The sequence below is a fragment of the Equus przewalskii genome, chromosome 8 (genome assembly GCF_037783145.1).
Source record: "Equus przewalskii isolate Varuska chromosome 8, EquPr2, whole genome shotgun sequence".
In the NCBI taxonomy this organism is placed as follows: Eukaryota; Metazoa; Chordata; class Mammalia; order Perissodactyla; family Equidae; genus Equus; species Equus przewalskii.
In genome coordinates, this window is record NC_091838.1 from 70,923,643 (window position 1) to 70,945,784 (window position 22,142).

General features: G+C 49.3%; 1 long non-coding RNA gene across 6 annotated transcripts in view; it reads left to right on the top strand.

The window, feature by feature from the left end:
• LOC103567818 (uncharacterized) overlaps positions 1–22,142 on the top strand; it is a 225,307-nt gene that overhangs the window by 11,502 nt on the left and 191,663 nt on the right. Inside the window, exon 2 of one of the 6 annotated variants that reach the window (XR_011543203.1) lies at positions 7,227–7,315. The exons of the other annotated variants lie outside the window; for them this stretch is intronic. This is a non-coding gene — a long non-coding RNA (uncharacterized lncRNA). The remainder of the gene's footprint in view (positions 1–7,226; positions 7,316–22,142) is intronic. 6 annotated transcript variants of the gene reach the window in all.

Genomic DNA, 22,142 nt, shown 5'->3' on the forward strand with positions numbered 1-22,142 from the left:
ATGGCTTCCCATCATTAGTCCGAGAACCTGCTGTGTAACAGGCTCTCAGCAAGAACTGACTGACTTGCTGAGGGAACGAGCCTGGTGGATAAGGAGCCTAAAGACCGAGGGCTTTCCACCTGATGGACGCCTCTGGCTTGGATCAGAAGGCAGGCCTGTCTGCTCAGAGGCAGTTGGTGAATATGGGGTTTGAATAATGTTGAAGGTTTGGAACGATGCGATTCTTCTAGAGGATTGGCGTCTGCACATTCATTCCTACGTTCGTTCGTGTCTCCCACCAGCAGAGAAGCAGCCAGCTGAGGAAACAGCACAGGTTTCCATGCCTGTCCTCACGTCCTGTCCTAACTAACTCCTACTTATGCTTGATGACTCAACGGAAGGGTCACCTCCTCCAGGAAGCACTCCTTTTCCTCCCCAAATGGAGCATGACCATCTCCTCCAAGCCCCCTGTGTCTTCGTTATCATAGCTCATGCCCCATTGTGTGGTGTTGCAGCCCTGGGTCCCCGTCAGGGCTTGCAAACTCAGCTGCTTAGGAGGATGAGCAGATTGTATAAAAGCGCCAGGTGGGCCTGACGGAACACAGTAGGAAGTGTGCAGACTGGGGAACGGCCAGTCCCCTCTCTAGAGGGGGCAGCTGCTCTCAGATCCAGCTCCTCCACCCCACCTCCACTTTTCCCCACGCCAGAAGTAGAGTCAGTGTTGCCAGAGCTTCTGCTCTTTAAAGAGAAGCCAATATCCATTTTTTTTTTTTTTTAAGTTTCTACTCTTCCGATTTTCAAATATTTCCGTTCAGATTTTTAAAGAACACTCACAGGGCAAACAAAACACGTGTGGGCCAGATGTGGCCCCCCCAGGCCAGTGGATTGCAAGCCCTGCTTCTGGCTGTCTCTTTCTCACGGCACAAGCGCGTCCAGACACGGCATGCTTTTCTCTATCCCCAGTACCTAGCAGGGAGCTGGTGTCACGATGGGCACTCCCTGCTTAAATCCTTATTGACTTGAATGCTGAGACTGAGCGAGTATTTCCCCTCATACACAGTTATTAACATTTTTTCCTCAAAACTGTTTGCACATGATGTTACTCTGAATTGCTTCTTCAGGCCCTCACATGCATTTGTGATAGGCTGTGGGTGCCTGGAAGAGTCATCATTTCCTGGATTCTAACTGCTCTTTTCCTTTTCCCCTTCCCTCTCTGCTCCCTCAAGACATATTGGATGTTTTTCTTTTTTGGAGGAAGCCAGTCCTTTTGTATCCTGCTGGGCTCATAAGTTGTTGGTGGGTTGTTAGTAAGCAGTCATGGTTTCTAGCCAGCTCGCCGACTTTTGCCCCTAGCTGTTGCTGATATCCATCAGGGGAACGAGGGTGATGGTCAGACTTCTTTTCGTTTACAGAGAGCCATCCCAGCGAAATGGCTTAATGAAACAAACCAGGCAGCTCGCATGAGGAAGAAAGCCCCGTCCCATTTTGTGCAGCTGATCCCATCCTATCTCTCTCCGCATTGCGGAGGGAAAATTCAGTCAGGACGTGGGTGGGAGCTATAAGAGCTTCGTATCTGTCTGGAGCTGTGTGAGGCTCTGGGGCAGTAAAAGAGACCGAGGATGGGCTTTATAGGCTGGGAGATCCGATCTTTGCCTTTGAGAGACGCAGGTGAGAGCAAAAGCATTGATGAGCATGAGGCTACAATGCAGCATCGTGTTTTTTAGTATCATTAGTACCTATAATAAAATAGCATCCTATAGATAGTAAGCCGGGACAGTGTGCCAGTGTTAAGAACTTTTCCCGTATTAATTCACGTAAGCAATAAGTATTAATATTATATGTAAAAACCGCAAGTGGATGGTTAAACTCAATCTCTCAGCATTTGCTGTGTGTCTCACATGAGGGTACTCGTCTGGGCTTGCAGCTGTGCATGGGGGTCCCTCTGAGACCCTCCCCCCTGTGTCCAGCGTGGGGACACAGACATATGATTTTGTACATGGTGACAACCCCATGGTGAGGTGGTTCTTCTCAAGAGATGTCAGGCTGGTGCTGGAGCCCGGGGAACGAAGCAGTTGATTTAATGCTGAGTGATGTTATATTGTATGTCCCCACCACATTTTGTTTATCTGTTCATCTGTGGATGGATACTTACGTTGCTTCCACCTCCCGGCTATTGTGAATAACGCGGCTGTGAACACAGAGGTACAGCTATCGCTGGGTCATATGGTAATTCTCTGTTTAATTTTTGGGGAAAACTGTCATACTAATTTCCACAGCAGCTGCACCATTTTACATTCCCACTAGCAATGCACACGGGTTCCTGTTTCTCCACATCCTCAACAGCACTTGTTATTATTTTTTTAGTAGTAGCCGTCCTAATAAGTATGAAGTTGTATCTCATTGTGGTTTTTATTTGCATTTCAATAATGACTAGTGATATTGAGCATCTTTTTGTGTGCTTATCCACTGCTTGTATATCTTCTTTGGAGAAATTTGTTGTTGTTGTTGAGTTGCAGGAGTTCTTTATATATGCTGGATATTAACCCCTTTTCGGGTATATGATTTGCAAATATTTTCTCCCATTCTGTGGGTTGTCTTTTCACTCTCTTGAAAGTGTCTTTGGATGCACAGGTGTTTTAGTTTTGATGAAGTCCAACTTATCTATTTTTTCTTTTGTTGCCTGGGCTTTTGGTGTGAGGCACAGACATTGTACAAAGCTCACCCAGGGCCATCCAGGCAGCAGTGGCAGAATGCAGGTCTTGACCACTTGCTGTACTGCCCGAGTCTTCATCCTCTGGATTTCAGTGGCCAGTGTTGACCAAGAGCTGGTGTCAGTTCAGCTCTTGTGCGTGTTACCTTGTCCCTCCTTTCAGTAGCTCTATCACGTGGGTGCTCTTACCCCGTTTCCTGAAGTGGAGGGGAGCACCCAGCTCCCTGGAACCTGGCAAAGATTCACCGAGGGCAGGTGTTCGCTAATGCAGCCGTCAACAGCATAGCAGGGGTCACAGTGCGTCCACCCTGGACCTTCCAACTTAGCACATCGCTTTCAAGTTCCTCTTTGGGAGTCGTCCTTCACACAAAATAAACGACTAGCAAACATTTTCCATGTGACAGAATTGGTGGGCGACTTTCAGGAAGCTTCAGCATTTAGTTCATTATATTCTTTTGCTATCTACAAAAGAAGATGGTGTCATGGGGCATAATAGTAAGCAAACACCCGTGAACCCTCCACGCTGCTTAAGAGCCAGAATCTGACCAATGACCATTTGCTTGAATGCATCTTTTTTCTAGTCTCCCCCATCTCTCACCTGCTTGTGTTCTTTCCCAGAGGTAATCAACTGTTATCTTGAATTTTGGTGTTTCTTATGTCCTTGCTTGAAGGAATTTTTTCTATATATCTGAGTATCCCTAAATACTGTGTTGTTTACTTTCCTTCCTTTTGAGCTTTACAAAATCCCGTGCTGTATGCAGCTTACTTTTCCACTTGGCATCACATTGATAAATCCATGTTGACGTGTGTCTCTGAGGTCTGTTTCTCCCTGCGGTCATCATTCCATGGTATGAACAGACCATGGCCATGTGAGTTGTTGGTAGTTGGTTTTGTTTTTTGGGTTTTTTTTGCCACACAAACAGTGCTGCTGTGAGCGTTCTTGCATGCTTGGTCACACATGCCAGAGTTTCTGGCTGCGGTGGTAGGACCAGTGCTGCTTTTGGATGTTCCTGGGATCATAGACTTTCAAACGTGGAAGGGGCTTCTTTGGCCAAGGACTGCTGACCCTCGTCGATGATCTGAAAAGCAATGTTCTTGGTGTGGTGAAGTTCCTGGAATGTGATGGCCGCTGATTCCCTCCTGCCTCTGCCTCATTCTGTTACTTAGTTTGCTGTGCAGTGAGCCCAGTTTCTCTCCACCTGTTTCCTCGGCTGTGAACCGAGGATAAAAGTCCGGATCCTTTTGAGGGTTAAATGAGATGGTGTATGCAGCGTGATTAACTCAGGGCACGGGTGATCATGAACATGGAACAGATGCTCCCAGCTGTTGGCGTTGTTCCCTGTTGCTGTTTAAGGGTCACTTATACCCGCCCCTGACTGATGCTGGGGCGGAAACTCATGCCCAGGAGAGGGGCAGCAACTCAGAGAAGGTCACCCAGTGGCAGTGGTGGCATTGGAACTCGAGGAATAGCCCCAGTCTGGTTTACTTTCCCTTCAGTGTGGGCCCAGGATTCCAGGCAGGTTCACAGTCCAACTGGACCATTGTTCTCTGCCAGGTGATCTCCACCTGCCCAGGTGAGATTTGCTCCTCTCTGTCCATACTTCCCAGTGTTCTTCTACATGGCGTGTAGCAATGTGGGGCGCCTCCTCCAGTGCGGATGTGTCTAGGGTTGCCCACAGCTTACATATCCCCAGCCGGCATAAGCCTTTCAGAAACAGATGGGGCTGGTCCATGGTGTAGTGGTTAAGTCCAGCATGCTCCGCTTTGGTGGCCTGGGGTTTGCAGGTCTGGATCCTGGGCACGGACCTACACCACTCGTCAAGCCATGCTGTGGCAGCGACCCACATACAAAATAGAGGAAAGTTTGGCATAGATGTTAGCTCAGGGCTGATATTCCTCAAGCAAAAAAAGGAAGATTGGCAACGGATGTTAGCTCAGAGCAAATCTTCCTTACCCCCTTCCCTCCCCAAAAAGCAAAAAAACCCAGATAAACTGATGGCACTTGAATAGAATGGGCTCCCAAGAGGTCCCAGCCTGCCCTGGATGCTTCCAGGAAGAATAAATAGCCACGTAATTCCTGTTCTGCTGCCTGCCTCCTGTTCCAGCCTTCAGGCCCACGTTACAGGAGGAGGGCAGGCAGGTCCTTCTTCCAGGAGAGTGAGCCGTTTCCTGCACAAGATTTCTTCATCATTTATGGCGTCAGGCCCAGAGCCTGGGATCTTTCCACCCGGGGGCTCTGCCTGGTGCTTTGAATCATTCTGATACTTGGTGGCAGAGACCACAAAAAGCCACAACAATTGTTCACGTGTATTAGAAGCAGAGAAAACAGAGTACAATAGACAGGAGTGCGGTCTTCCAGCTCGCACAGCATCGATCTGAGTTCCGCCTCTGCCTTCAAAAGTCACAGATCTCTTCGGGCTGTTTGCTTTCCCTCTTGAGTCTCAGTTTCCTCACTTGGAAAACTAGAAAATAAGTGTTACCTACTAGATGCGTTGTGGGCAGGATTGAATGAGCTTTTGTGCCTTAAGAGCTGCCCCCAGAGCCGGCATGCAGTAGGTGCGCAGTAAGTGCTGGTTATTATCCAGCTGGCCTGTGAGCCTCCAGTGGGCATACTGGGCCTCCAGCACACTCGGTGGTCAGTAAATATGTGTTGAATGAGTGAGGGTGCTTAGTGCTTTCCGGCTGGAAAAGCCCATTTGTGTGTGTTGTTTCAGTCTTTAGATTCCTGACTTTGGAGTCCTGGGGTCCATGCTTGAGCCCTGTGTCTCCAAAATGATGCTCATCGCTTCACTCCTCTTGGACCTTGATTACCATCTGTAAACTTGTGTTAGCATGCGCGTCACTAGTTCCCTGTGTCCCAGCCTCTCTTCTGAGCGCTCTGCATCTAGGTTTAATCTGTATATTGAATCCTTACAACCGTCTGTGTGGTCGATATGAATTTCCCCTGTTTACAGTTAGGTAAACTGAGGCAGAGAGGTAGGTGGCTGTCCAAGGTAACGGTTAATAAGGAGCAGGGCCAGAGCCAAGATTTGAAGCCAGGCCGCCTAATTTTAGGATCTGTGTGTGCTCACTGGTGTGCTGCCTTGCCTAGATGTGATCTCGGCCCCCAGGGTGCCAGGTGGGTGACTGAGATGCTCATGCCAAGAGCTTGGGGCCCTGGAGGGACACTTATTAATGGCAGCCTCTGCTCGCCCTCAGGAGTGGAGAGCAGAGTGTGTGGGGGGAACCCCAAGGTGAGCTGAAGTGGTGGAGGTGGGATTCGAAGGCAGATGTCCCTTTAGTCCTTACTCCACGCACTCTAAGGACCAACCACATTCTTTCACCCTTCTGGAATGTCACTGGATTGAGTATGGTTCTCAGGGTGGGGTTTGGAATGCTTTGCCTTTTTTAGAGATTTTGGCTCCCATGGGTTTCGCTTTCTGCGCCCAGTTCAGCCCACTCAAGGATGGCTCTGAGCTTAGACTATAAATGCAGACTCGCGTCCAGCCCTGCGCCCCTCCTGATCCGCGATGGGGAAGGGAGGCCTCCTGCTGGTTGGGACTTCATCGGTGAGCGTGGATTAGCCGTGGGGCCCAGGGCAAGCACCCTCCTCCCAGCAGAGAAAACGAGAGCTGCAAAGTTGCACCCCCTCCCCCCATGGACAGCATGGTTTTCATTGTTGGAGAAATAAATTATGCTTTTTAAGGATGAAAATGTCTCCCAGCTGTTGAGGGCTTTCAACTTCCAGATGTTCCTCTGCCCTGGAAGTGGAGAAGGGTGCATGAATGGATCTCTTTAAAAACGGATGCACAGAACGGTTCCTTAAATTTCGGTGACTTGCGTCTGATCTCCAGGGGATGTGGAGGCCCAGAGAGGTCGGGCCTTGTTCAAACTGCCGCTAGACCCGTGCCATCCGGTATGGTGGCTACTGTGTGGCTGTTGAGCGTGTGAAATGTGGAAAAGACTGAATCGAAATGTGCCTTAAGTGTAAAATGTACACCGGGTTTCTAAGTTTTTACCAAAAAGAGAATGTAAAATATCTTTAATAGTTGTGTATGTTGATTACATGTTGAAATGGTAAGATTTGGATATGTTAGGTTAAATAAAATATATTAAAATAAATTTCACCTGTCTCTTTTTATTATTTTTTAATATGACTACTAGAAAATTTGAAATTATATATGTGTCTAGTATATTTCTATTGGACCGTGCCAAGCTAGACTGTGACAAGAATGGTGGGCTTCAGAGTCGTGTAGTATACAACCTGCACAACCGTATGTGGCAGGCCTACCAGGTCTGGATCTGACGGCCTGCGTTTGAATCCTGGCTCTACTAATATTAGTTGTGTGAGATTGGTTAAGCTGTTTAACCTCTCTGAGCTTCACTTGTTCTATCTGTAAAATGAATATTGTAATAGTACTTACTTCATAGAGTTGTTGTAAGGATTTAATGAAATAATTAATGCGTATGTGGTGCTTAAAATAGTGTCTGGCCTACTTTAAGAACTCAGTGAGTCTTGGTGGCTGTAATTGTTCTTGTATTGGTGGTTGTTTTTTAGGACCTGGAGACACAAAGATGGAGAGACCCAGTCTGTGGGGAAGCAGAGGTGAAAGAAGCAGAATATAAAGGCAGTGATGATTAGAGCGCGTAAGTCTATCCGGGCAGATGAGGTTGCATTCCCACTGAGGCAGGACTTGAGCTGAATCTTAGGAGTGGAAATGCTGAGCCTGCTGGGCAGACAGGAGATGGAAGGACATTGCGAAGAGAGGGACCAGCTCCTACAAGGCTTAGCCAGGTGGGAGCGGGCTCAGTCTGGGAACTGCAGAGACTGTCTGCCTGAGCAAACTGCAGTGGGGCACGTAGGGGAGGAGCCCAAGCTGGAGGAGGCTGGTGGCTGGGTGGTGAGCCCACCCTGGAGCCTCTACGTGAGACCCAGGAGGGATTTTGAGCCAGAGAGTGACAGGATTGTATTTGAGGATCAGACCATTCTAGCCGCTTTGAGGAGCTTCTATTGGAGAGAGGACAAGGAGCCTGTGGCAAGACGACCAAGCGAGGGAAGGACACTATTTCAAAAGCCCGTGGAGTGTATTTTTTTTCGTTAAAGTTAAAAGTCTTTATATTCAAAGTGGCATGTGTTATATCAGCCCACGTCTGTCATCCTTCCCAGCTTATCTGCCTAAGAAGGATGCTTGAAATGGGGTGCACCTGAAAGCTGCTTCTGCTTGCTGGGGATTTCAGTAATTGTGCCAGGTTGGTAGGGAAGTCGTTCCCAATGGGCTGCTGTCCTGTCCCACTGACAGCGACTTCATATGGTTGCAGTGCCTTTTAAACATGTGAAAGAGAGAGGGACGTGAGCATTAAGGAAGCTCCTGCTCATAGTGTGTTTGAATTCAGAGCCTAACACCCTTTTCAAAGAATTAGGTCTTTAATCAGAATAATACATGCACATATTTAAAATCAAATGAGAAAGGCTTATATGGAAAAGCTGGAGTCCCCTACCCCCTCGCCTGCCCTTAGTTGTGGCCCAGAGTGCGGGGGAGGGGAGGTAGGTCGGTATCTTTGAATACTAGGGCCTGTGGCCTGGCTCTCCAGTGACTTAGACCCGTATTCTGGACCCTCCCCAGCATCCTGTGACTCACACTTGCTGAGCCCAGACATGAGCATGTGCGCTCTCCCCTCCTCCACCTCCCTTATCCTTATCTGGCATCTCTATTTTTGCGTCAGTGGGCAAGGCGTGGCACATTCCTATTATCTCTCCTATCCCTAATTAAGATTTCTGTGCTTTATCTGCAGCATTAATTTGGAAGGTGGAAACATTGGTAAACAGTATGTACATCATTCTGCATCTGAATGGCCTTCCCCTCGCATCCCAGCAGTAGACGCTGATCACGGGTCCTTTCTGCACAGCTCTCTGTTCGCCCTGGGATTTCAGATTGCCTCCTTCTCTTGAACTACTTGGCTGTATCCTGAGAGTAGCTGTTTTTTGAACTCTCAGTCCCCTTCATTAAGGCCCCCCGCCCCGTGTCTCAGATCGCTCCCTTGGGGACCCCCGCTCCCCTCTGTCTTCTGGTTCCTGTGGACCTGCTGCGGTGTTGCGGCTCCCGGGACTTCCCTTCTCTGCTTTCCACAGCTCTTCTGGGCTTGAGCCCCTTTTTACTGGGCTCCCCATCAATCTCTTTCTGAGTTGCCTCCCTGATTTTGCAGGATCATGTAACTTGTTAGGAGCATCATCTGAAAACTGAGTAAATTATTCTCCATCTCATATTACACCCATTGCTCATTTTATCCAGGAACATGGCTCATCATTTCTTTCAAATAATGCTTATTTTTGTAAGGATATTTTTTCTTCTGGAAAATTTGGGAAATGTTAAGAGTACAAGGAAGAAAATAATATTAACACATTTCACAGTGTTTTTTTCTTTGCCTATTTCTTTTAAATATGAGATCATCTGACAATTTTATTGGATTTTTCTCTTAATGTAATAGAAGTATTTCCACATGGTGTTAAAAGCATACTTTTAAGTATCATTTTTAATGCAACAGAATGTTGTAATATCCCATTGCAATGATAGTTTATTTTCCCAATTTTACCAGTAATTTTAAGAATATTTCCTGTAGTTTTCTCTCATAACTATTGGAAATGATGCGGGGTCGGTGAGCGGAGGATTCAAAAGAAAGATTTCTGGGACTCTCAAGATCTGGCGGTAGTGCTCTTTTATTTAGAGAATAGTGTGGAATAGCATGGGGACAGGACCCATGGGCAGTCAGAGCTGCTGCTGCCCCCGCTGGCATTGGGACAGGACCCATGGGCAGTCTGGCTGCTGCGTGGGGACAGGGCCCACGGGCAGGAGGAGGTGCTGCTGCCGCTGCTTCTGCTGCAAACATGGGTGGAGAGTAAGGTTAGATTTAAGGCATAGGTATGTGAGCCATCTCTTTACAAGACAAAGGAAAGAACATGTAAAAAAGTCAAAATGGTATCAGTGCAGGTGGGGTCCGGCCACTGGGCGGTCCCACAACTTTTAGATAAGAATCAAATCGGATTAAGTAAAGGCCAGAAGCCACCACCCTAAATCAGTTACATGAGGTTGACAGACCGTAACCAACTTAAGTCGTTGCCTTCCCCATTAAGAGTTTCCAGAGATAAGGCCATCCTGCCTTACTCCTGGTGCAGAGGGGGAGGCATGGAGATTTCTTTCACAAATGCAAATATCTCTCATCAAAGAGCAAGCAAATTCCAGTCCTTGGAGCCTGCTTCTCCTCTGCAGTTTTAAAATTAACTAGCCTAAAATCCTCATCACTAAGATGTGTGGTTTTGTGTGTGTGTGTATGTATGTGTGTGTGTGCACATGTGTGAATAAACCTATTTCCATCTTTCAGATTTCCTTAGGATAGATTTCTGGAAAAGGTTCTAGACATTTTTAAGGCTCTCGATGCATATTGCTAAGTTGCTTTGACATTTAGTTTTGCTAGATTGCAGCCACAAGATGATGTCAAACATCTTCCCCGCACAGAGTTGCTTTCTTGTTAAGCTGGGTTTCTGAGACCAGGGAGAGGTGGGTCCTGTGGAGGGGAATGGGAGAGCTCTTCTGCAGTTCTCACTGTTTTCTCCTTGTGATTTTGGGTTTCCCTTAAATTCAGCACTTTGCTGCTTGGGAAGTGGGAGCAGCTGCTCAGGACTGCATGAAGTTTATGCCCTGAGGTTTGCATGACTGAGTGGGAGAATCCTGGCCTGAGCCTGAGGACCATTTGCCGTCAGCCTCGCCTATGAGAACTCTGGAAGGCCGCTCAGCTTCTGTCGTTCTGCTTTCTTGTTGGTTAAGGGTGGATCTTGACACCTACTTCAGGGATGCTGGAGGTGAAACGAGCTACTATAAATCTGACTGCTCAGCAGGGTACTATCATTTCCATTTTGGGGATGCTTTAGTGGAAATCAAAAGCATGGGCTTTGGACGCGGAACCAAAGGGTTTAAGTTCTGCCTCTGACACATTTGGCTAGCTGTGTGTTCCTGGCAGTCACTCAGCCTCGCTGCAGATAAATACCTATGTCATATGGCTTGCAGCTCTTTCCCTGTTATGTGTGTGTCCCCCAAAACGACGAACACGAGAGAATTGCATGGTTATGCTAGTTGTCTACCACTTATGTGACCTTGGACTGGTTGCTTTGTTTCTTGGACCTTAGTTTCTTTTCCCATAAAATGGGCATGATAATACCAGGCCTTACCTCCCGAGGTGGTTGTGAAGGTTGGACGAGGTGGTGCCTGTAACTTGTTTGGCCCAGCCCCTAGTCCCCGGGAGGGCTCAGTCAAGGTCAGTTGTTAGCACTGTGTCCCTCAGCAGACCTGACAGTCCCCAGAGTTGAGTCAAACCAGCCTCAGGTTAGCTCCTCAAGCTGATTGCCTATGGCTTTTGGCAGGTAGCTTCCTAGTTTGGACTCCTCAAAGTCAGAAGGGATCCATCCAAGCTCGTCATTTGATGGATGACAAAGTCAGGCTCCAGATGGTGAGTAGTTCTTTGGGAATTTTCTCACTATTTCCATTTGTGTGCCAAAGGAAGAACACACACATACACACACACATGCATGTATGCGCAGACTGATCTGGAAGGATGCACCAAAAAAAAAAAAAATGATAATAGCAGCTGCTACTGAGGCGGCTAACTGGGGGCCTTGTGGGGGAAGAGGGAAGGTTAGTGGTGTCTCTGTGACTCTTCATTCTGTTGGAAATTTTTACTGTGTGCACGTATTCGTTCTTCAATTAATAAGAAACAAGTTCTTAAAAATCCATCAAGTAGTAAAACATCTTTGAATGCCATTCTGCTTCCTAATGCATTAATAAGAAGCCCTGGGAGTACTCAGAAATCTGTTTGTTTTATAATTGCCCATATGAACCCAAGTCCCCTGAATCCCAGGCCAGAGGGCTTTCTTCCACTCACACAGACTGTCTCCCATCCCTTTGCTGGCCTTCCTTTTTTCCTTTCTGCCTTCTGGAATCTGCCAACTGAAGTCCTAGACACCCAGCCCCTGGTCCCCAGGCAGCTGACCACCCTCTGGTCCACCCTCCGAAATTGCCTGTATGGGGGAGCCCTGGGCCTGACTGAGCAGGCCTGAGGCTGGAGGCCCTGGCCTCTCCTCCCCAGCCCCCTTCCTGGCCCGGCGCCTCCAGTGCAGAAGGAAGAGTCTGTGCAGCCTGTTCTCTCTCCTCCTTTGAACCAGGGCCCGTTCCAAGAATCGCAGCGCTGTTTTGCCTGCACGGCAGGGTTGCGTGGCCCTCCCAGGCCTCATGCGCCGAGTTGGCAGCTCCCTGGAAAAATTTCTTCTCCCCTTTCTTTCTGGCACGGAGGGTGGATTCCCTGCCCCGCCCTGGACCGTGCATCTCAGGGGTCATTTGAGTTGAATCCTGATGGAGCATCTTGCTCTGCGGCCTCAGCGGGGCAGGAAGCCTGAAACTCTGATCTTCCTCCCTCCCAGAAGCCTTGGATCTGCATCCTGGCCCAGAGCCCCCTCCCCTCCTTCCACTCAGCCCCCTCCCCTCCTTCCCCCCCCAGCCCCCTTCTCTCCTCCACCCCAACTCCCCTTCCCCATTGCCACAGCTGGGGAGCCAGGCTGTTATCGCCCAGTGACCACTCTTTGAAGGCTGTGGAGTTCCATGGTGAGCAGTTTTTTTCTACCCAGGGACCAATTCAGGAAACATAAAAGCATTTATAGGCCACTTTTGTTTATCCATTCAAAATGAAAATGGCCATATTGATGCCATGGCCCGGGGTGGGCAGGAGAGCGTTGTGTCTCCTCACAGCTTGGATTGTCCACTTTATGAGAGAGAAGGCCCTTATTAAGAAGTGCCAGTGCTGTCTGCCATTCACACCTGGGCACATTTCAGCAGAGCAGAGCCAACTGCCTCCTCTTTTCATTCTCAAAGCAGACTTCAGGCCAAAGGATCTTACTATTTATCTAGTTCTTTGTGGTACAGATGAGGGAAACTGAGGCCCAGAGTGGACATAACATTCCCGAGGGAGAGACTTTGTAAGGTTCTGGGTAGTAAGACTTATTATTATTGATAACAACAACGACAATAATAGTAAGAAGCAGTAATAGCAGCCACAAAACATGGGGCTTTTACTTTTCAGATGGGACAGTGAAGGCTGGTGGCTTCTCTCTCTTCTGCCAGCAGCACAAGCCCTGTGGTGTTTATATTTCTCCTTGGCCAGGGATGTATTTTGAAATTTAAATGATAAAGCAAACAAACTCTGTTTTCACTGAAGCTTTAGAAAACCTGCGTGAAACCTCTCCACCGTGGTTGGTGGTTTTGGAGCCAAGATTGGCCAAATTTCCCTTTCAACGTGGGGAGAGGGGGGCATTAAGGACAGTCCATCCACAGAGAGTGAATGACGGCATTCATCTTGATTGAGCTCAGCGAATGAGCGCGAGGATGATGCGTGCCCCACCAAACTCACCCTTTTATGTATGTGCTGGTGGCCAATTTGTCTTTGCTCAAAATGGAAAGCTGACAAGATGGGCTATTTTTCCTGTTAAAAATAATCACATGCCAGATGCTGTTCCAAGTTCTGCACCTCAACCAGTTAAAGATTTTTGGATGTTTTGCCCAGTGCCTGTTGAGAAGGTAAGCTTGTTAGCATCTGAGCCAAGTGTAATGATAATGTTTCAGGTGAGGGACTACAAAGGACTCTGTAATGAGCAAAAAGTAATTATTGCATATTGCATGTAATGAACCCTTTTAAATGTGTGTATATATATGATGGGGTGGTCCCAGCGACAAAAATTTATGTTACAACTGCAGAATGAAACCTCCGTCTGCCTTTAAGTTTGTTCCCAGAAGCGGTTGGTAGCCAAGTCCTTTCTCTCTGGTAACCGAAGCTTCCCAGAAACCCTTTCTGACAGAAGAGCTGCCAGAGGGCTTTTAAGCAAGACTTTCAGGTATAGCTTTGCAGGCCTCCTTTCTTTGCATCCGTTCTGTAAAAAGAGGGCAACTGCTCAGCCCTGTGTAAAGAACCCGTTTTCTGGAGTCGGGCTGTGTTTGCATCTCAGCTCTGCCACTCACTAGCTGTGTAACCTTGAGCCAGGGTCCTCCGTTCCCCATCTGTAGAGTGAGAACAAGCCTTCTCCCTGTGCAGTGCTGGGGCACGGCCTGACGAGAATATTTGTGAGATGCCGCCTTCGTTTCCTAGGGCTGCCATTGCAAATTACCGCCCGCTGGGTGGCTTACAACAACACATGTTTGTTCTTTCACAGTTCTGGAGCCTGGAAGTCTAAAATCAAGGTGTTAGCAGCCCTGTGCTCTCTCCAAAGGCTCTAGGGGTGGATCTTTCCTTGTCTCTTCTAGCTTCTGGTATTGCTGGAAATTCTTGGCATTCCTTGGCTTGTAGTGGCATCATTCCAGTTTCTATCTCCATCTTCACATGGCCTTTTCCGAACTTGGTGTGTATCTCTGTGTCCTCGCCTCTTCTTATAAGGACACCAGTCATTGGATTCAGGGCCCACTCTAATCCCGTATGACCTCACACTAACAAACTGCTCTGCAGAGACCTTATTTGGAAATAAGGTCACATTCTGAGGTTCTGGGGACACTTGAATTTTGGGGAGACATTGTTCAACCTGGTAGGGATGCCTAGCATATTATGGCAGATAACATCTGAGCAGATGACAGCATTTGGTATTTTTATGATTGTCGCTTATCAGAAGTATGGGGAGATCTTTCTCAAATAAGATCGGAGTGAGCTTGGCTATCTGAGGAACAGAAGGAGGGCCAGATGGCAGAAGCTGAGTGAGGGGGGCGGTTGGATTGGCAGTTGGAGAGGAGGCAGGATGGGATCAAGCAGCTGGCTGTGTGGAGGGGTGACCGTGGAGGGGGGAGACCATATTGCTTTATTACAGGTGAGAGTGATGGTGGTCAGGTTAGGGTGGTGGCCCAGCAGTTGGAGGGAAGAGGGTGCCTTCTAGATTCTATGATTCCTTGTTTGTTCTCCTTGCCACTTGGGGCCCTGGGGTCTCTCTTGCTGTGTCACCTTGGATGGTGAGTGTCACTTAGGTTGAGAGGAATGAGGAGAAAATGGAATGCTTTAGAGTCTGAGGGCAAGTCTGACCCCAAGGTCTGTGATGTGAATTGTTTTTTATGGCCTCTGTGCATGAATCCTGGTTTCCTGCTAGTTGTGCGTGATCTCCTGGGCCATACTGAGCCCAAGGGAATAAAGATACTGGGACTAAAGGCTTGTCGCGGGACTCAGTTGGATTCCATAGTCAGTTTTGGTCAACAAGCAGGCGTTCTATAATCCTTCCCACCTCAGGACAGTCCTGCCCCAGGCCTCTCAGAGATTGCCCGCATTCTTCTCCTGACACTGGAATGCTGCATTGACAGTGGCTCCGGGGGAGTTGAGCGCTCCTCCCTCCTGCTCTCTGCTCCAGCCCAGCTGACCGGGTAATGATGCTTCCCTTCTGCTTGCTGGGCCCCCATCCACTCCTACCTTCTCCAGCCTGGCCGGGGCTGGCCCCAGCTGGGGTAAGTGGACATCGACCCCATGGCCGAATTCTTTTCTAGAAACCACCTTGTGGGTCTCAGTATCCTGGCCTGTGCTCAGAAAGTGTTGGGAGCATGTAGTTTGAAGGTTTGTCCTTTGGAAGACTGTTGAGGAATTAAAGCAAGTGACTCATCTCCAACCATAGGGGCTCAAAAACAAGATCTGACTCTGATGAAGATAGTAATAATAACAGCTTCTATTTATTGGGTATTTACTACCTGCCAGGTCCTAGTCTAAGTGCTTTACCTTCAATTAACTCATCTCACCCTTATAACAACCCTATGTTCTAAGTACTATTCACACCATCCCCATTTTATGGACAAAGAAACTGAGGTACAGAGAGGTTGACTAACTTGGCCCAAAGTCACCCAGGTAATAAAAGGCAGACCTGGGATTTGAACCTGGGTAACAAGGCTCTGTGGGCCAGGAGGTTAACTGCTCAGTTAATAAACCAAGGATGGGCCTGCTTTTCCTGCAGGTCAAGTGCAAAGAAGGGTTTGTTCGTCTGTTTAAGGAACATTCCAGAATGTCTTGACAGTTTGTGAGACATGGTGCTAGGCGAGGGGGTTGGAAACAGAAATATAAAGGGGATGCCTGTCCTCGGCTGTGTCTGTCACTGTTCAGTGTCTGCTCCCCTTCCTATGGGAGAGGATGCTTCCGTCCTCCCTGGGCCAAGGCCAGGCTGTGTGACATGCTCTGACCAATGAAACGTGAGCAGAAGCGCGTCACTTCCAGGTGGAAGCTTTAAGAGCCATGCTGGTGGAGGGTTCCAGATGGTGGCTTCTCTGGCATCCGGGGTCCCAGGATGGGGACGACAGTGCTGGGCAGAGCCCCCAGTGGAGCCACATTGGATGAACTTGCAGCGGGAGTAATACTTGAACCTTCAACGCAGCAGCCACTGCGATCTCAGCCCGATGCAGCCTGTGCCCACTCTCAGAGCCCCCGTCTCATAGATCAGAGTGTACCGAGGTGCTCCGGGAATGTTTTCATCGTGGGCCCATAACTGGGACAAACGTTTGACTTCCTGAAGTGTTGGCATTTATTTAAAACCACACAGGCAGGGCTGCATGGCGCTGTTCCTTTTGTATATTACCAGGATGCCTTCGATGGTAATGCCCCCTCTGCACACAGTTGGGTGACGCCTCCCAGTAGGGAAAAGTCATCTTTTCCTTAGAAGACAGGTTTCTCAAACTCATGAAATATGTACCCCAAAGGTCACAGAAACAGGTCTTTAGGAATGACTAAATATATTAAATGTTTTTCTAGCTCGGAACTTGATTCCCGCTCCATCCCACCTATTCATGCTATTAAAAATAATGCATTGGAGGGCCGGCCCGGTGATGCAGCGGTTAAGTGCACACGTTCTGCTTCAGTGGCCCGGGGTTCGCTGGTTCGGATCCCGGGTGTAGACATGGCACCACTTGGCAGGCCATGCTGTGGCAGGCATCCCACATATGAAGTAGAGGAAGATGGATGCAGATGTTAGCTCAGGGCCAGTCCTCCTCAGCAAAAAGAGGATTGGCAGCAGATATTAGCTCGGGGCTAATCTTCCTCAAAAAGCATCAGAAGCTTATCCCAGCATTTACTCTTCAGAGACATAATTACGGCTTTCATTTTCTTCTTTCCTGCGTTTCTGCTTTGTGCCAGGCCTTTTACGTGCATAATATTGAATCTTCGTGGTAGCCCTGGAAAAACCAAAGTGATTCTCCCCATTTTATAGATGAGGAAACTGAGGCCTCAGAGATGTAAAGGACCTTGCCCAAGGTCACGTGGCTGGTGAGTAGCTAAGCAGGGATTTGGAGCCATCATACCTGACTCCCGTCAATCCTGTCACCTCAGGCCATCCTTAGAAGCCAGCACAGGGCACAGAGGAACCCAAGCTCCCACTTGAAATCAGGCGTCCACCCCTGTTTGTTTGCACACATCTGAAGCCAGCAGGCTAGTGGAGGAGGCAGATGGCCTGAGAGAGCAGCTTTGTGCGTTCGGACCCCAGGAGGGCCTTTATCATCAGGCGAGCTGAGTGTTTGCAGACAGCTAGTTAATCTACAACGACATTCAGGCTCCAGGTCCGGACGCTGACCCTCTGAGGCAGGGCCAGCCTGAGCAGGCCAGAATTGGAAGATGTTCTTTTGAATGGGGGCTGGTGTGTTGCTGTGTTGTCCACCGTTTGTGTCCCCAGCATCTAGAAGAGACGCTGGCTTGCAGCAGGCACTCAGTAAATACTTGTTGATCCTATGATGGCCATAGCTAAGGAGCTCTGTCTATACATACCTGTTAACACATTCATTCAACAATTGAGCAGTCATAATGCTCTAGGCACCGGGAACGTAAGAGCAAATGAAACAAAGTCTGTGCTCTGATGGAGCTTAATTCTAGAGAGGGAGGGAGTTAGAGTATGTTAGGAAGTAATTTGTATTATGGAGAAAAATAAAGCAGAGAGGGCTTCTTGGGGAGGGGTTGAGAGACACGAGTGGAGTTCGGGAGTGAAGCAGGTGGTGGCTAGGGAGACGGAGCCCAGGAAACACCCATGTCAGTTGTGCTCCGGTTGGATGAGTCAGGGTCACAGTGGCTTAGCTGAGGAGGGTTCAATGAAGGGGCCGTGGACGGAGGTGTGGGAGGATTAAGGAACCAACATGGGGCATCAGGCAGGCCCAACCCTGGGAAGAGGGGCTGGAGGTGGGACCACTCGATAGGGCTGTAGTGTGGAGGGACCCAGCCCCTGCTGCATGGAGGGAGTCCCATAGTTCCTACCCTGCCTTCTTGCTCCTTTCTCCTTCTGACCTCCTGCTGGTGCCTCCCATTGGCTGAACTCAGCTGACAGCCAGTGCATTGGGTCCACTGATGGAGCCCCTAGACGTTGCTTGCTGGGCACAGAGGAGGGTGGAGAAGGCCAGCCTTGGATTAGAGCTGGGGGAAGAGGCAATGGGAGAATAACCCAGAGAGGGAGGAGGTTCATGTGGCTGGAGAGGAGAGCACAGGTGAGGGAAGGATAGGAGGTGAGGTCAGAGAGGCAATGGGTGCGCACCACTTGAGGTCTTTGGGTTTTATTTGGAAGGAACTGGGAAGCCCGGAGGGTTGGCACTGACGTATTTAAATGTCACGGACGCTACCGTCAGGATAATGTTTCTCCATGGTGGGTGTGGACAGAGGCTCCTTAGGATGAGTGCCGGGACCCCAGAGCCGACCCTGGGGAGGAAAAGGTCTTCTCCCCCGACCCCCCTGGATGAGGCAGTTGCCTGGTCTACGTGCCGTGTGTCTGCCAGCCTGTAAATGACAGGAAAGAGAAAGGAGCAGTGCGTCTCAAAAGAGGATATTCTGGAGCTCTTGATAATCAGATCCCATTGTAAAGTCATGCTTTGAGTTACAGCATTGAAATCTTTGTTCCAGTGGAAAACTTTTACAGACTGTCCCTGGCGAGCCCTGAATCCTGTTTGCATCTCAGAAATCCTTAAAATAGTGTGGGATGCTCAGAGACAGGCTCCGAAGGGGCAGAGGTTGTGTGCTCCCTGCACTGGCCACACCTTGGTGGGACAGCCTTGGCCACGGGGACTCCTGCCACTCTCATAGCTATTCTTCGCCCAGCAGGGCACACAATGGCTTTCTCGTCTGGTTTCCCGAAGTTGGGTTGGGTTGGGTTAGGTTGGGCTCCTGAACACGGTGGTCCTGAACTGGCCTTGGCCTCTCGGGAGGCTGGTCCCGCCCAACCAGGGCATGAAAAGTTGCCTGGCGTCTTCTCAGGCTGAACTGCCGCCAAGTCCCTCTTGGTGAGCTGGTTCCCACAGGATGCCCCGGGGCGGGAGGGCACACTCCTGGGTCCTGGGTCCATCTCGAGTGGGCTAGTGAGTGAGGACGGAGGGCTCTGCTTCTGTCTGGTTCTACCACTGCGACCAAGTAGACTGGAAACACTTTGCAGGCTGGAATCCTCTTTTTCACCTTTGTGTCCCCCAAAGCTTGCTCTGGGAATAGATGGTTTGGGACGAAGTGCTTAGTGTCTTTGAGTCTCAGTCTCCACCCCTGTAAAATGGGGACAGTGTGCATCAAAGAGCTGTTGGGAGTGAGGCCAGGTGCTTGCACAGGGCACCTGCTCAGTGAATTCCCCTCCAGTTCAGAATTAGGTCTTGACCCATCTCTCATTGGCCAGGAGGAAGGAGAAGCAGATACTAGCAGCCCCATTTGATAGGAGGTCAGAATCGAAGGCAAGAGGCTAACTACCATGCCTGAGATGGGATCGTGGTGGCATTCATGTCCTGCCCCCAGAGCCTGTGTGCTCCACAGCAATCATCTCATAGCCTGTCATCTGACCAAGAGATGAACACCTGCGTTTTTGTTGTAGTCACATTCGTGCGTTTTCAGTTATTTTAAAATTATTTATGTATTACTATGCTTAATATTACTATATGATTTATTCTTCATTGATTTCTGTTTTACTATTTGTTATTTTTATTTATTACTTTTAATGTTGTATGGCCCTTTAAACTTTCGTGGGAGTGGTTTCTGTTTACATCCTTGGAATCTTATGCCTTTCCTTACCTTTCAGGCACTTTGGGTTTTTAAGACGAAAGCTGGAAAACTGTTTTTCCCTTTGATAGCCCTCGGCACGGAATTTGTTAATGCCCGGCTCCAGTGGCGGTGCTGGGCTCTTCGCCGGAGGGCCGTGTTTCTGAGGTGCAGTGTGCTGCTCCCAGCTCCCCTGAAGATCTTCTGTCCCCTTCTTCCAGAGTAGTCCCGTCTGGGCCTGCAGAAGCCACTGTGCACGGGCCCTCCCTCTCCTCAGAAGAGAGCTGGCTCGTCCCCAGCCGGTTAATCAGTCTTAGGGCACCAGCAGCTCCATTCATTCAGCTCTGTCACCAGCAAGTCACGGAACCCCTCAGTCCTTCCCTGGGTATTGGGGGAGCTGGACAAGGTGGCCTCCAGGGGTCTGCCCACTTCCAGGCTTCCTAGAATTCAAATAGGGGAGAGCAAGTATCCTAAGCCTGGAGGGCCAGGTCAGAATCCTTTCTCTGGAACCTTCTGTCGTATGCCCAAAGTCCTCAAGGGAGAGCCCCAGTGTCCTGGTCTGCAGAAGCCACAGGTGGGACCCTGCCTCCTACTCCAGACTGCCATGAAGATGGAAACAGGTGATGCGGTTGGAAGAGGTTTGTAACGGGCCAGCTGTTGATAAGTGGAGCAATTTGTGAGTACCACGTGCTTTCCTATCCGAGGTTGGAATCCCTCATCCCCCTGGGCAGGCGCCAGGTGCTCGCCGGGACTTGGGACAGATTCCTTGAGAGAAGCCCCTTTCTTTCCAGAGTGTGGCCTGGCGAGCCATGCCTTCTAAAGCTGCTGAATCCTGGGCCCAGGATTCTTGACATTTGTCATGGTCCCTTTGGGGAGCCTCCTGGCCTCTGAATTATATTGATGCCTGTCTGCATTGTTAAAGGGCTCTATTGGCATTAGTGAGCTGACTTTGGTGCCCCTGCGAATGGGAAAGTGGTCCGGGGAAGCAGTCCTGATTGCAGCCTCATCATGATGGCCCTGAAATAAGTGTGAAGCAGCTGGGGAGAGCCAAGGCCACCGTTACACACCCAAAGAGTGTGCTCTTTGGTGCTCATGCTGCACATATGCCTTGTCTCTCTCCTCTTCCTTGCCCACAGGGCCTGCCGAGCTCAACTCTCCTCCTCCTGTACTTCCGCAAGCCACACGACCCTTCTGTAACCTGCTTAGCCTCCTTGGTTCTTAAAGATGCAGCTCAGTTGCCACCTCCCCCAGGAAGTCCTCCCTGATTCGCAGACTTAGGACAGGCTGCCAGAGCCCTTCTCATCCGCTTGTATCAGAATGTCTGTCTCAGCCACTAGACTGAACTGCTTGTGGATGAACCTGTGTTTCATATGCATCTGACTGCCTGGAACAGTGCCTGGAACCTAGTGGGTGCTCTGTTTGTGTGAGGTGATCTTGCAGTAGTGGGAGAAGTTTTCTTAAAGGAGGTGGGATTGGAATTGAGCCCATTGTATGGTATAAAAAGGGTGTGTGGGAGGGTGCTTGTCGCAAGGGGGATGACACTGGGGGCCAGAGCAAAGGCTTTGTTGTAGATGCTGAGATAGATCCTTTCTTTGGAGCTGATGGTCAGAGTGAGGGTGGTAGGGACTGAGCTTGAAGGCTAACTTATTGATGCGTTAATAGCCTGAGTGAAGAGTGTGGTCTGGGGCTGAAGGGAAAAGGGGGACCTCAGGGCTTTTGAGCAGACTTGCCCAAGATAGTAAGATTGTCCTGGGATGGAGGAGAGAGAGTGGAGGCAGAGAGCAGGAGGAGGAAGTTCAGAGCCTAGACCGGGTGGATCCTGGGAGGGAGAGAAATGGAGGGACACAGATACTATTTGAGTCGGAGGAAATTAAGATGACTAGTCCTTGACCCTAAGCAGACATACAGCTGACTCAGCATTGCCATCCTCCATCTACTGGATGAGGTTGTGCAAGTGATGTGACCCAGAGCACTCTGGAAGCTGGCAGGAGCGTAAATAATACAGCACATATGCAGATGAACTACCCAGGGTATCTCTGGTCTTGGGGAGAATTCTTAATAGACGTGAGATTTTTACAGAACAGGATGTTCTGTTTCCCTGTCCACAGCCCCAAGGCCTGGCACAAATTTGTGAGTGCGAGAGAGATTTCCAAGGTGGACATCTCTCCAGCGCCAGTGGTTTTCTCTCCTGAGCAAAACTTGAGGAAAGGTTATTCCTGTTTTTGAAACTTCACCTTCCCATCCAACCTGAGCTTCTGAAAGACCCTGTCCTCACAGGGTCCTTGGGACCGGGGGTGGTCCTTTATCAGAGATGCCCGTGAGAATTACCCACCTGGGAGCCTTTTCCACGTTCACATCCCCAACCCCTCTCAGGGTTGGAAGGTGTGCTTTGTAAAGGCTCTTCAGGTGGTTGAAGCTTTAAGAGCTGCTGAACTAAGGGGTCATAAAA